The following is a 15840-nucleotide window of genomic DNA, read 5'->3' as shown; positions in this document are numbered from 1 at the left end:
TTAAATATTTAAATGACAACTGTTCATGCAATGTTACTTGGGGTGACGTTTCTTTTGCGGTTCAGTATATAAAACCATCCTTGTTGTATTGTTGAAGACTGATCTTTGACCCAGTATGACCAAAATGCCAACGTCAGGTTATTTAGAAGTCTTTAGTTAATATCTACGGTCTTAAGGGCAGGTTAAAACAATCAGAATCCGTTGTACCTACGGAGTCTACAAGTATTTCCATCAGAACTAAACCTCACATTAATAAAATCTGTAAACACATAAGACGACACAGGTGAAATCCGAAAGGAAAAGGTTAAGAAAATAATAAACGACTAATAAGATTAAACAAAACCATAACTCAAAACATATCATATACAGTTTCAGTAATACGCGCCGTCCCTAATTGATAAAATAATGCCGTCATTAACTGAGGTCCATTTCTTGACTGGCTTCCAAATATTACGAAGACAGCTTCCATCATTCTCGTACAGACAGTAGCCGTTCATTACTTAGTATGATTAACAGGAACATGTTATATCAACCGACATAAATACATTATTAACTCAAATCAACCTTAAACATAATCCTTTTAGCAGTGCATTGTGTACGCCTCAATAACGAAGCACAGTTATTAAGTAACATAATTACAATACATGTTTATCATCAGGATGGTGTAAATACATGTGTGACGGAACAGATTCCATTTGAGCGCCAAATGCAAAATAGTTATGCAAATTATGTGAATGAATCAGTGATGATACCAGGTGTTCGCGAAAAAGAGAAAGCATGTCCTGCTCTCCCGGTGGCACCTCATGGAATGTCCATAAAAAGGTGAGCATTTGTCCGTAAAAGTAAGGAACATTTGCAGAATTAATCATAATCGAAATCTACTAAAACAGTCAACTGTTCGATTCCAACAATAAAATAACCACGTGTTTATGAATCACTATCAAATAGTGATGATACTTGGTGTTCGCGAAAAAGTCAGCGTATCCTGCTGCCCCAGCAGTGGCACCCGCCACAACCCATCTTCCCGAGGCAAGCGTGTCCTCGAGCCTGTATCAAAGCCTAGTTTCTACGTGGAAACCATCCTAAAAAGACTAGTGGACGCTCGTGCCTCGGGAAGATGCAAACATCCGTCAATAGTTAACCTACTATCAATCTATAAAGACACAAAACCATGACTCTTTGTCCTTATCCAACTCCAAAAATGGTTACATACAAATCATACAACACATATACAAAACATACAGCACAGTGCCTATATTCACAATCAAATTCATACTTTAGTCGTAGTATCAGGATCACGTCATTTAAATTTCGCACAGAGATCAGGGGGCATTCGGTGTGTTTATGGTGAGAAAGAAATACAAAGACGTGATTTTCTAAGAATAATATCTGTGACGTAGGAATAACCATCTCTGACTTGAGCTTCACACAGGGGATCACTGGCTCCAGTACTAATCAGTTTCAGTTTACACTTGCTTGTTGTCTGTCGAAACTTTTCGCGAATTCCCCGGAAGATCCACAAATTTGACCTATTCTGTAAAGAGATGAGATAGCTGCAATTATAGTCCTAGATTCGAGACTCACACTGGGCTCTAAAATCAGGTTCCTAGAGAAACATACAAGAAGCGTCAACTGAAATAGCTCAACAGTCAGCCAGGCTGTCACCTCGACATGCCCATTGAGCACAACGAATCTGTGTTTTGACGTAGAAGGAAACAACACCAACAGTCTTCTTCATGGTGTTTGTTATTGTTCTGTAGTTATGAAAGAAACGGTATTATTTAACGCCCGTTCACACTATGTGTGTGTGTGTGTGTGTGTGTGTGTGTGTGTGTGTGTGTGTGTGTGTGTGTGTGTGTGTGATGCCGACTGCACGAAACGAGTGTCAAAACTGTTGAAAACCCCGAGCAAGAAAATGAAATCCATCAATAGTACCGCCAAATTTGTACAGTGAGGATTATACGCACACGGGGATGCAATTATATCTTTATTAACCTCACACTCTAACATTGGAGGCTTGACATGTCATCATATGGAGACGAAATGCGGAGAATTATTAGTATGACAAATATACAAATGACGTCAACAATGATGTTGGCGTCATGTTAACATTGGTGTAGGACACGTGCAAGCACACGTGACGGTGTACGTAGTTTTTGTCAGCTCTATTGCCTTGAACCATATGGATAATAACTAGACGTCATACATGTTGAAATGAACAAATGAGTCATACACATGTGGAGTTAATGTCAATATTTCATGAACTGGCATTTCGACGGCAGTCGTTGGTGATAACATGCACTAATTCACGCCCTGTCTAAAGGCTCATCACGCACAAATGATAATTGTATCGAACTTTGTTTCGTCCTGATTCAAGCTTTAAAGTGGATCACCAAATTGAAAATTGAATTGCTAATACCACTGAATAGATTTGCCTTTTTCGACTGATAACATAATTGAATAATACTGGTCTCTTGAAGAAGGTTATCTAATGAATTCACTTCAATAAAAGAGTTACTAAAACGTCTCACGAGGGCATCTGTACATTTTAAATGACCTTTTTACCTTCTCCTGCTACGTAATAAGAAAAGCTAGCCATAAAGACGTTTACTGAATTTTTCTTGTCAGGTTGTAAAGTATTTAAGATCCAACACAACGATATTACTGCCAAGCAATCGAGCCTTGTTGTATTTAACGCGGCGCTTCCTACATGAACGTACATTTGTATATAAAAAATGTTTGAAATTTCAGTTAATCCGGTAACGATCACTCCATCCTGCCAACTGTGACCCCGGTAAAATTAGTCCCATGTATCCTGTATAACTGATCGTAGAACTAATTTGGATCGAATGACCAATCTCTGAGACTGGGATGATTGCACGCGACCGTGCCCCAGTGACGTGGGTCGTTGCACTTATTTGCCGTCCTTAACCGTGATTTTTCTGGAATGTTGCTAAGAGCCGAATAAAAACAATACCCACTAGCTGTTTCTCTCTCGTACAGCTTTCTTATTCTGGCAAATTGAATAAAGACATATCGTTAACCCGAAATGAAGAAGCAATGACACAACTTATTGTTTTTTAGTACACGATCAGTGTTTGTTTGCACAGAAACAAAACCGTAGATCAGTATTTTATTTGCCAAAGAAGTGTTTGGAGGGGTGTTTAGGCTACAGCGCTACAATACCTCCACGATAGGCTGATCGTACAGGGCAATGGTCAGCGAGACCACTAGACATACAGACGTTTCACTCTCGATTTCCCACATGGGTTGGCATTGAATGCCACTCCAAGTATCCACGGTCTTCTCGTCATCGTGCAGTTGGCATCCATGAGGCAGGCAGAAAGCTGGGTTAGGCGAGACATAAACGTCTCTGTCCTTTTCGTGTTATTCCCATCGTAGAAACAGAGTTTCATTTTTGTCTTGAATGTAACTTCTATTCGGATTTAAGACAGTCACTTATTCCTAGTTATTATCACCGCTGTCCAGAAAGCTGGGTTTGGTGAGACATAAACGTCTCTGTCCTTTTCGTGTTATTCCCATCGTAGAAACAGAGTTTCATTTTTGTCTTGAATGTAACTTCTATTCGGATTTAAGACAGTCACTTATTCCTAGTTATTATCACCGCTGTCCAGAAAGCTGGGTTTGGCGAGACATAAACGTCTCTGTCCTTTTTGTGTTATTCCCATCGTAGAAACATAGTTTCATTTTTGTCTTGAATGTAACTTCTATTCGGATTTAAGACAGTCACTTATTCCTAGTTATTATCACCGCTGTCCTACGGAGCAAAAGCTTCATAGTTTACTTGTATCTTCTAACACCACAATGTTAAACAGCATAGGAAAATTTATTTCTCTTGCATTTAAGAAAAGGGGAAAGTTCTTAACCAATGATTAATATGAACATGTATTAAGAGGAAACCATATGTATTTGGGTCGATACTCACTACATATTTAATAATGGCTTTCAATAATTCAGTCCCCAGTGGTCGGGTGAAACAGGCGCTTTGTAAACAAGAACTGATGCTTCTTGTAGGATTTACTTTTCTGCTCTACTTTTCAAACTTTATTGCTCATATATACACTGTAAACAGAATTTATGTACTTATCTACTGTGACAAACTCTTTTGTAAATGAGTACTGATACTTTCCAAAGCTTCATTGTTTATTTATGCACTGTTAACAATTTCATATAAAGTAATCGGTTGGGACAAACACCTGTGGACAAGAAATGATCTTTTTAGTATGATCTGCTCTATTCTTTTACCATTGTTATTTTCATATACTCTGTTATCATCTGGCGCTCCATCGTTACAATGGATACCGATTAATGAACAATGTTTAATGGGCCGGTGGCCCCCCTACGAAATAAAGTCATTCATTCATTCAGTTGGCATCCATGCACCTTCTATTACAGACACCTTTACTTTCATTTTCGAGAGACATTTTGACTGAATGCAAACACTTTGTGTTGTCAATAAGAGCACTTATGTAGTGAGCGGAATGTGATATTTGGAATATATATTTGTCATTTGAGCCAGTACTCGTAATTAAAATCAATATACTAAGCACATTTTAAAAATGATTTCAGGCGTTTTACCTCATTGCTGACATGTATTGGCCATAGCATTGTTGACGTCAGGTTTATGACGCCACATTGATAAATGAAGTTCCATCGTTTCATTGTGGACGTCATACGAGCCCTGCTAGCTTCAGGACATTGGGTTCCCAAACAAGAGATATAACTTCACTATAGCTACATAATGAAGCATGGATGAAGAAGGTTATATCAAGCGTGTGTGTAGCCCACTTATCTTTCGTAACCCGCGTCAGAATCCTTGTATATCCCTAAGCATGCTTTCGCAGTGGAAATACACAACTTCTTTCGGACATACACACTCATGGGATAATCTCTATTTATATGCCATTAATTATACACAAATCAACACCATATTCCCCTATTCCGAAGTACAAGATGGCACTGCTTTATCGAGCGTTTCAACACAAATGCCATATGTATCTCCGATAAAGATTACCATGATGACAGTGATTACACGTTGACGTACGCATGGAAAAGTGCAGAATGAAAAAGAGTCCTTTGGAAATGTGCTTGTATTTACGTAGTTACTTTTTTTATTGCCGTTGAATGAATATTTCCATCAGTTCCGCTATTCCTACCTTTGCACCCAATATTGAGGTTCAGCAATCTCATCTCCGGTTGTCATACTATGGGCGACTAATACCATTCATTGACCGAACATGTCATCAAGTGTATACGCTTGTTATTATCCAGTGTCTCTATTCCTTCGAGAACATGCTGTCCTAGAAATTAACAATTTTTGCCTACTTGTCATACAGTAAAGACCAATTGATTCATATGAATTCATGTAATTAATATAATTGGCATATTATTGACCATTGGTTCTACAATGCCAAGGCCTTTCACGAATATCTTATAAACAAATACAGACTGTATATCAATTATGATGACTTTAGATATCAATATAATACATCTGATCTTTAGAATTAACCTATACCTCACAGCCAGTGTTAACATAGGCACAAATGTAGGATGAGTGTTGCCAAGAATGTCATTGGGCGATGTCGCTCTGCAATTCGATCCATGGCAAATTTGTACCCAAACCCTCTTCTCAAACTTTTGACATCCGCAATCAGCTGTCGAAAGCGGCAAATCACGATGTTGACTCCGCGTCCTCACCACAAATCGACGCACATGTTTCTCTCATTAACGGCGCTCTTGTTTCGGACACGGATGCAGCCAATCGGAGGTCAACGTGAAGGTCACACTGAAGTCCATCCAATCAGACACCGGGGTCCCAGTTTGGTCGACTAAGGGACAAGCGTTTTTTTCCGTGGGTGAATTGACCAAGCTGATGATTACCCTATTGATCTATTGGGGAATGTCTCCGCATTTGCACCGTCCAGACGTACAACAAGCATCCACACTGGTATTAAGGTCTTTACGAGGTTGTTTCTACACTCTAGCAATCTGTGAAGTAACCAATCTGTTTGCTTTCCATAATATTTACATAGACAGTTTCAAAACTTGGATTTGGATGGTTTGAGAATTTCTTCTGGTTTCAGCTAGCTGTTTTTTTTATGGTAATGATCTAATGCAACCTTTAATACCGCAGGGAGACAGCAGGGATCCTAATAAGAGAGGCAGTCTATTCTCATTCCGGTACCAGTGAGAGACCCCAATGCCTTCGTGACAGACCTATTGCTGCGTGCTGAATTAACTTCTTTACTAACTTCGTTTATTCTGTCAAGTAAGACCAGTGCTGCTTTGCATGTATTCTTCAAGCGCCAAACTTCAAGATAAACATACATTGTATCCACATACAATTAACATTTTCTTGTAGTTTCATATAAAATGTCTCTGAAACAACCGAAACTTATATCGAAGCAGACAAAACAAGTTAATGTATTTTACTCAAAAAAAGTTAACGAATACCAGATTCTTTCATATTACTGTGGTCAATATGTAATGACGAATTAATAATTGCAATATGAAAGAATCGTGTGTTTTTAATTTCTTTTGAGTAGTGCATGTTGACACAGTGAGATAATCATAACAGTTATGTTTGTGTATTGATTAATGATATTCCACGTACCATTTGTTTATTTCAGATGAAAACACTCCCTATTGCAATCTGTGACGACATTTCAGGAAACGAAGATACAATTGTACATCTATGACAACCCCTGCCAACAAAGTCCTCGTTCACTGAACATTGTAAAGTAGACAACAAACGGCTGTTCCAAGTCATGGCAAAACGAGATATGAAGTAATTGTGTATATGCTGCATCCATGATAACAATGCATTGCTTCTGGTTTCAAAATGACAAGAAGTACATTTCATGCATGCTAAGAGGAATTCGTGTCCCAATATTTTATGCACTGTCTATCATTGATCTACACTTGTAACACAACTACGCATGAAAACTACACGCGCAGGCAAAACTACGCATATTCTACATTTGTATACATGTATTTACATGTACATAAAACATGAACACAGTTTAAATAGCATCTATTAAAATTAAATGAAAATGTTTCATGTTATATCGGTGAGTGAGTAAGTTTTAACGCCTGTTTCAGCCATATTCTAGCAAAATCACTGCGGGGGACACCCGACATGGGCTTCACACATTGTACCCATGAGAGGAATCGAACCTGGGCCTCCGGCGTGACGAGCGAACGGTTTAACCACTTGGCTACTCCACCGCACAGATTACATTGTATCGAATCACGTTCATAATATAAAGGATAAAAAAGCCGATGCAAGTTTATAAGTTTACGAATAAAGCAATGTGGGCCGGAAGCTGCTTCAGATACAACGACTTGACGTCAGATGACTGATCATCTATCCCAAGCCGACGATATATTACATTACAGACTATCAATTGTCTTCAGATTGTTCATTTCTTGTCTGAGTCTGTATCGTGTAACTAAGTTAAATTCTCCTATGAGCACTTACCGTCTTCGGGCGGCTAAGTCACCAGAGACCTGTGCATACGCCTCAGTATTGAAGATTCGTGACCTTTCGTCATCAACCGGACCTTGTGTCCCGTGGACTGAATGGACATTTGACTACAGACACCGGTTTATCGTCATCTTGAATTGAGGACATAACTACACAGGTTCCCTTACTGTATGAGCTGTACAAAATATATCGAGGTTATGTTCATAGAGGAACAAAAGGTTATCTTCAATTGAATATATCATCTGGCCAAAGACGATAGAGACAGCTTCAAAGATCAAATCAGTGGTTCATCGTTAACACCATAATAACTCTTTCCAAAGTTTCAATTCCCTGCAAGTTAGTTTCTTGAATCATGACTTAAAGACTCTCTTACGCGGTTTGCACTCCAGTTAAAGATAAGGTGACTGACTCTCAAGTATACAAACTAGCAAGATAAATGTAGTATTACTTCGTAGACTGCTTAAAACGCAGATTTGCAGCTGCAGCATTTTTGGGGATTCCACGTTAATATTGAAGTGAGGACATAACGGCCGTCGTAGGAATCAACTCAAATAAATATGGGAAGGTCAGACTCTGTGAATTGGCTGATTGCGTGTGACCGTTTGTCATTGTTGGTTTGCCTTGTCCAGAGTGTGTGAGTGAGTGAGTTGGGTTTAACGCCGATTTTAACTGTATTCCAGTTATATCGCGGCGTGTCAGCTGAATATGGGAGGAAAGCCCGAAGTGATGCAGGTCTCAGACGTTTACCACTTCGGTGAAACCCTCGATCACGGGTATGGTGCTGACAAACCTAGAAACAGAATCGGGGCGTACCGGGATTCGAACCCACAATCATAGGTTTCTGGCGCACAGCGAATCGCGGCGCCTATGACGACTGGGCCACACATGTCCCCGCTTGTCCAGACTCCACATGCTCATGATATAGTCGGAATCGAATAATCGACGTTGCTTTTACCAAACATTTCTTTTAAATATGGAAACTAAGGTATTTGTCGTGTTTATATATATCCGCCGTCATTTTGGGGGATATTGCATACAGCGACGTTAAACAACATGCACTCTCAAACGATCACATAACTGTACACATTCAAACACTGCAACTCTCATATCTGATATTCTGTGCTACTATCATTATCCATTCATATATCCGAAGAAGACACTGGTGTGAAAACATTCACTAAATCACCATGGAACATCGAAATGCTTCTTCAAAGTCCTTTTTGCCACGACCGACTTTAAATCACAACTTAAATGGACATAGACATCAACTCGTCTGATCTAGCAGTCACATCTTAAATTAATGTTTGTCTTATAAATGCATTGCCAACACTCATGACTCTTAGTAGCCTATTTTAGTCCGAACATTCTGCAGCAGTCGATATAGGCTGTATACCATAAGACGCTCATTGCGTGTTACATAACCAGACTCGTCGTTGCTGGTCGGTTATTAGCTAGATACGTCAGGTTTATGTCCAGCTTGATTGGCACCGCTGTGTTCTAGGCTGATTACTGTGCTCTACCTCAGTTGATAGCAGTGTTCCAAGACGAGCCGTGTTGAGAATCACATTTCGGGAATGCACATACAGTTTAATCTTCATGGTGCTTAAGCTTTCAAAGCATGAAGTCTGACTGACATGCAATTTGGTTCAGAACTACCAACGAGACAGATGAAACTTTAAAAATCAAATAAATGTTTTTTTAAGCTGCAATGAAAATACTGCGGAAAAACATGAAAGTCATCGATAGTTATTGGTCCGTCTGTATTATCAGTATTTTGTTATTCTACGTTATTGTCTTTGTCGGAGTGGTAACTCGTCGCGCTTGTAACTGTTATGTTTGTTGGCGAATTTGTAATAGGAAAAACTTAGCTGTCTGCTATTTCATGCGTTAACTTTCCTTCTGTAACTTGAACATTTGAAGGTTAATTTTACAACTGAATTACAGGATGGTAATGTAGACATGCCAATGAACTGCCAATGCAACGATCTGACTTACCGATATAAAACCCGTAGAATAGATATGGTCAATACAGCCATCTTGATGATCAATAACAGACCGTTCAACTATCTGGCCCTTGCTTCCTAGGCAGTGTCTTAAGGATTAGGTTAAGTGGGCAAGTCAGTGTGTGATGTTGAACTCTCAAACGAGTGAGTGAGTTTGGTTTTACGCCGCTTTTAGTAATATTTCAGCAATATCACGGCGGAGGACACAAGAAATGGGCTTCACACATAGTACCCATGTCGGAATCGAACCCAGGTCCTCGGCGTGACGAGCGAACGCTTTAACCACAAGGCCACCCGACCGCCCCAACTCTCAACTGAAGAAGACTCAACAGGATAGGAAGAAACTCATACAGTCCAAGGCAGCAGCCATCCTGTTTGGCTGCCGTACACGAACGTCTGTTCCAAATAACACGGCCTCAAGTAACATAACCATTATATGTTAGTGACACTACATTAACTGTATGATCAAAGAACCTAGAAGTGAAATATCAAATAATGCCATATAAAAGGCCAGTATGTCAACTGTAGAAGACAACTTTTGGCTTGAGTTTTAAACTTTGTACTGGATTCCAAAAGCTCCGTACAAATCCATACAAAGAGAGATATATTGCTATGTCAAGCAAATGTACCACACAATTCCTGACGCTAAGATTGACCATAATCCTTTATGAAATAGTGAGTGAGTGAGTATGGTTTTGCGCCGCTTTTAGCAATATTCCAGCAACATCACGGCGGGGGACACCAGAAATGGGCTTCACACATTGTACCCATGTCGGGAATGGAACCCGGGTCTTCGGCGTGGCGAGCGAACGCTTTAGCCACTAGGCTACCCGACCACCCCCTTTATCAAATAAGGAAAGGACTAGCTGTGTATTCACAAAAGCACCCGAGACAAGATAAATAAATATATTTCTGGTTCTGTTGGATGGATCAGTGGCAGGAATTGTCTGTTTGACCTTTATTGAACGATATCAGGACGTCGATATACCTGAAACGCAAGTGAAACGTCTTGCCCAAATCCCGTATTTTGAGTTTGCAAGTCCGAGAAGAAGGTCCGATTTATATGCGCAATGGATCAGATCAGCATCAGGGGAGTATGATTGGTTCCCATGGTGATTCCTACTTCTTTCCAAATTGATTGCTGATGACATTTGCTTTCATCTTTAAACAATTGTTCAGAACATCTAATTTAAGTGTATCTATGGTCACCACTCTTAAATTCACTTGCTTCAAACACTTTCTGTGAATGTAAGTAAGACTTTCCATGATTGTAATATAAAGGTTTATGTTATTAAGTAGATATATGTATCTTCTTTTTTAAAGTTATTCACTTTAAAGATTCGTTTCACATGAACACTACTTAAGGTAACATGGTCTAAGCCTATAAAAATCATAAAAGAAACATTTGAAAGTAGTTTAGATGTTACTTTTACACCATTCCTTCACGTGCCGCCCTACCCGAGATCGACCATTATGCGTCCACATATCATATAGCCAGCCCTGCTGGGGGCACGGGTGGCCCAGTCGTCTAAGGCGCCGCGATTCGCTGTGCAGAGTTGCGTCCCTTGGGTACGCCAGAGACCTAAGAATCCCGGTTCTCCCCGATTATGTTTCTAGGTTTGTCAGCACCATACCATTGTTCGTCGGTTTCACCGAAGTGGAAAGCGTCTGAGACCTGCATCACTTCGGGCTTTCATCCCACATTAAGCTGACACGACGTGATATAACTGGAATACTGTTAAAAGCGGCGTTCATCCCGCTGTCTACCGATGTTTTCCGGCATGATTTAAAATCATTCACTACGGTGTAAAATGAAAAGCTCACGTCAAATGTTCTTCAATATGGACTGTTGGAATGTGTGTTCCTGATATTGTAGGCATCAACTGTTAACAATCAACTGCTGTGTGAAAATAGTGGCATCAAACACTATGAAATCTTACATCGCGGTCAGCAGTATGCCACCGATCTTTCGGCTGCATTGTATAAATTCGCGCCAGGAAAACCAGTAGTTGATAGTATGAAATCAATCAGGTTACGATGCTGAATAAAACAGACACACATTGTAATTCTCCGATTCTCTTAGGAGCATCATGCTCAGAATTCTCAAGCAATTTGGTATAAGTGTTATTATCAGATACAGGTACATGACAAGATGGTGCCGAACAGCATTATGTTGATAGATATGGCAGCTGGGTCCACATATATGACAGATATGTGGGATGTAGTGATAAAATGACATTTTACTCGAGAAAAGTAATCTAAAAGCTAGACAGTACACACGCAGGGCATCAAAAATAGGAATTATCGAAGGAAGTAACATTATAGTCAGCCCGTCATATCTGTCGACAACGATAGAGTGGTACAAGTTCACCTACATAGCCCGAGTGACGACTCCGACATAGCAACTTTCTATATTTGGAAAGTAATTTTAGTGGAATTAACACTGATCTTGGTTCAAATGATATTGAGCCACCAAAGTTTGTGCTGTTGTCGTTAACAGTGGTGTGGTTTGTATTGGGTGTAGGACATAGCGTTGTCATGTTTGTTTTACTTTGAATCAAATCAAGTTTGTATGTATCATTTCATATTTATTCATATTTGTTTGTTTGCTGTTTAAAGCTGCAACCAGCAATGTCAGCTTTATGACAGCGGTCTGTCAATTATCGAGTCCTGGCTAACCAGTATTGTGCGCAATGTCTCACGCAATCAGTGAACGATGATAATCATTCAAACAGCCAAACCATGGCGTCTGACCACCCGATTAAATTTGACGCCTTTTACAACAAGCAGAGGTTGCATATGCATTGGGCGTATTTTAACCCGCTATTACCAAGGGTCAGTTTTAGTTATGGATTTGTAGCAAGCAGGGATATCGTATTTTATGTCTCACACTTACTCCAAGCCTTGTAATGTTGTGGTGAGATACCCAAGGTAATATTTGCTTCGTTTTAAGAACATAGTTATATTTACTTTGATTGTTAATGTGCAGGTCATCAACATCCCAGCTGCATAACGGCAATACAGTAAAGTACGGTTGTAACGAACTCAAAGGGACTACTAATTTTAGTTCCTTATAACCGTAGTTCGTTATAAGCATATATAAAGCAGAACTACAGCAAATAGTCGGGACAAAAAAGTAAGTTCGTTATATTCGTCAGTTCGTTATAAGCCTGTTTGTTATAACCGTAGTTTACTGTATGTACATAATCAGTACTTGCCAATAAATGATATTATATGCAATGTCCTACGTCGTCGGGATCCTATGACACGCAATTGGCAGATTCACTGAACATGAATAACTGACCCACTGCCACGACAAACATGCTGCTCGAGACCTATTCTAACCGAACATCCCATGGGAGAACATCGTTATTTTCAGATTACGAGAAAGAGAACAATTGCTTGGTCAAGGAAATACTAATTTGGTTTGGGAGCTATTTAGTCATTGAGAATTCTACATAGTGTAATGACATGCTCTCAAAATATGGTCTGATATTTATTTTATTTCGCCCTAATTATTCACACTGCAATCTACATTGATTTCGTATACTCTACCATGATATCTGATCAGAATATTTTTGACCTTTTGCAAAAACATTTATATCGACATTTCAAATTGACACATCTGGGACCAATATGATGTCAGATGCAATTGTCCATTTGGACTTATACCATGTTCCCGTGTTGTATTTTCAGGTGTACAATGCAACAAACTTACCTTTAATTTGCATGTGGGCAGAATACGCGAACAACTTGATTACACCAGGGTTACAACTTCCAAGGCCTCCGTTAAGGTTACAAAGAGCTCTGTGGTAGACATGTGTACCACATTTCAAAATTTGACATGTATTGGACATTGGGTTGGCTTTGCATGTGTTTGCGACGGGTGCCGAACAATGGACGCTGCTTTTAGCAGATATTTCTTATGATGAAGGTTACAACAGTCAAGGTGTCTTTGAAGCTTTATACTTTTTTATGGTAGACATGTTGAGGACATTTCCGAATTTGACGCATTGGTGACACAAATGATGTCCGGTGCAATTCCCTTTTTTGACTTGTACCTTATATTCCCTTGTTTTTAGGTGAACAATTGACATGCCTTTGCATGTGTTTGTGACGGATGCCACCGTTTGGACAGGATACGCTCATTTCTTCGCGAACACCTGGTATCATTACTATTTGACAGTGATTCATAAACACATGCTCAGATGCTCTGCTTTGTGCAGAGACTAATTATGGATATGAATAGGGTTTTGTCGCTTTATTATTATGATTATGAAAAGTATTATGTCACCTTTATCTATGTTTATGAAGCGAATCTAGTCATCTCGAAAGTTTCCGTTTTGCTCGGACAATTTCAATGAGAGACTGATATTAGGTGTCAAGTATCCCTAATGATTATTGATTTAGGAGATAAACCTACTGTCTCGTATATATAAAATCTAAATACGACGCTGAATACTTTCTCCAGCATGATTCATTAGTATCGGCAGGGATTGTTGATACAATACAATTATTATTCTTGGCAATAAAAATATAATATATATAGAGCGTATTCAGCGATGTGTTGTGATCTACATGTTAAATATATTGGACTGTACACTTGAATTGTAAGTACTATATATAATGTCCATATTTCTTTGATGAGCACGTAATAAATAGAAAAAATAACTCAATAACTATGATGTCAAAATAATCAGTGTTCTTTGTGTGCGATGTACTTTCTCTGCTTCGGTTCATCAGCGAATAGCTGTTTTAATGCGACGTAGTGTATAGTTGATTGTTTTATATATATATATATATAAATATATATATATATATATATATATATATATATATATATATATATATATATATATATACATATATATATATATATATATATATATAGTTAATATCATTGATTGGCAAGTTACTTAAAAATATATGTGATGGAATAATTTGAACTTTGAAATATATATATTTTATAATACTATAGGTATCATATATGCTTCATGTGATATAGTAAGCGTATTGGGTTCGCCTCTTAAAACTTTGTGCAAATTGTTTGGAGTGAATAGATTGGGAATTGTTTAATTAGGCGACACATGCCATAAACGTTAACCAGCCATTGCGGATGTGTCCCGGCAGTGTTCATCACAGCTCTCTTGTATGTAACACATGATAACAGTTTCATTAACGACATATTCCCAGTGGACGACTTCCGTGATAGTTTACTTAGAAGCTACTGTACCGTCTATGAATTCATCGTATAGCAATTATTACAACCAGTAGATGGTTCATAGCTATGTCTCCATTGTATGATATAGTCTGACCTTTGATGTAATTACTGTCGTATCAAAATTTATGAATACAGATTTCGAAGTAGCTCATCAAAGGGAAATTATAAAGCAAGTACGATAAACGCCTCTACGTTCCCTTCTCTGTGTTATAAAGTACCCTATAAAAAGGTCGGGTGAACTTGTTCTGCGAGATAACAAAATAATATTTGGTGATTTGCCTGATTTATTACATTAATCGAACGGCCCGCATCATAAACTCGTTCATAATCTGTAGCAGGCTGTCAAATTTGAGGACGAAGTGAAATTGAATGTGTCTTTGGCACTGGTTCAATTAAAAGCTGAAGACCATCGGGGAAATAAATTACAGAGATGGAGAAGAAATTCAAACGATTAACTTCCCCGTTCATTATACTTCAGTTCTGTACGGAAGGAAGGGGGGAGTCATTGGGAGGGACCGGCGACGGGCGAGTTTAAATCGATAGAGTGTAGCAGCGTAGTAATTTCTCTTAACACATTGCAAATGGGTGCACATTTGGAATTCGGTAGTTTTTGTCCCATTCCTTAAGAGTTCATTCCCTTGATGTCTCTTCAGCGTTGGAGATAAAATCACAACACAACAGAGAGGGACCCGGATGTTGTTATGGTCGGCCATTATGGGATTAGAAGAGGAAAATCAATGGCGAAATTTTATCTCGGAATTTCCATAACACAAAACTGAATATGTTGTAAGAAATAGCATAATGAAGAAAATAGAATGTTGCAACAAGTCGTTAGATAAATGGCAACACTGAAAAGGTCAATTACTGTTGAGGAAAACCATTTACACCTTATAACCATGGGAAAAAGTTATTATTTATACTTCCATCACAGTGCTTGCAGTTATTAGGGAAGCAAACAGCATGCCAGTTGCATAAACACGCTTTTCAAAGCACGACTGTCACCTATAAATGTGTCGGGGCAAAGAAAAAGCAAACTATTTTTCTGCTTGTCTTGCACTTTGGAAATTTTGAGTTTAAATGATAAATTGCACTGCTAAACATAAGTGGCA

The sequence above is a fragment of the Haliotis cracherodii genome, unplaced genomic scaffold (genome assembly GCF_022045235.1).
Source record: "Haliotis cracherodii isolate W230 unplaced genomic scaffold, xgHalCrac1.p SCAF_1, whole genome shotgun sequence".
Classification (NCBI taxonomy): Eukaryota; Metazoa; Mollusca; class Gastropoda; order Lepetellida; family Haliotidae; genus Haliotis; species Haliotis cracherodii.
This window is presented reverse-complemented; position numbering follows the sequence as displayed.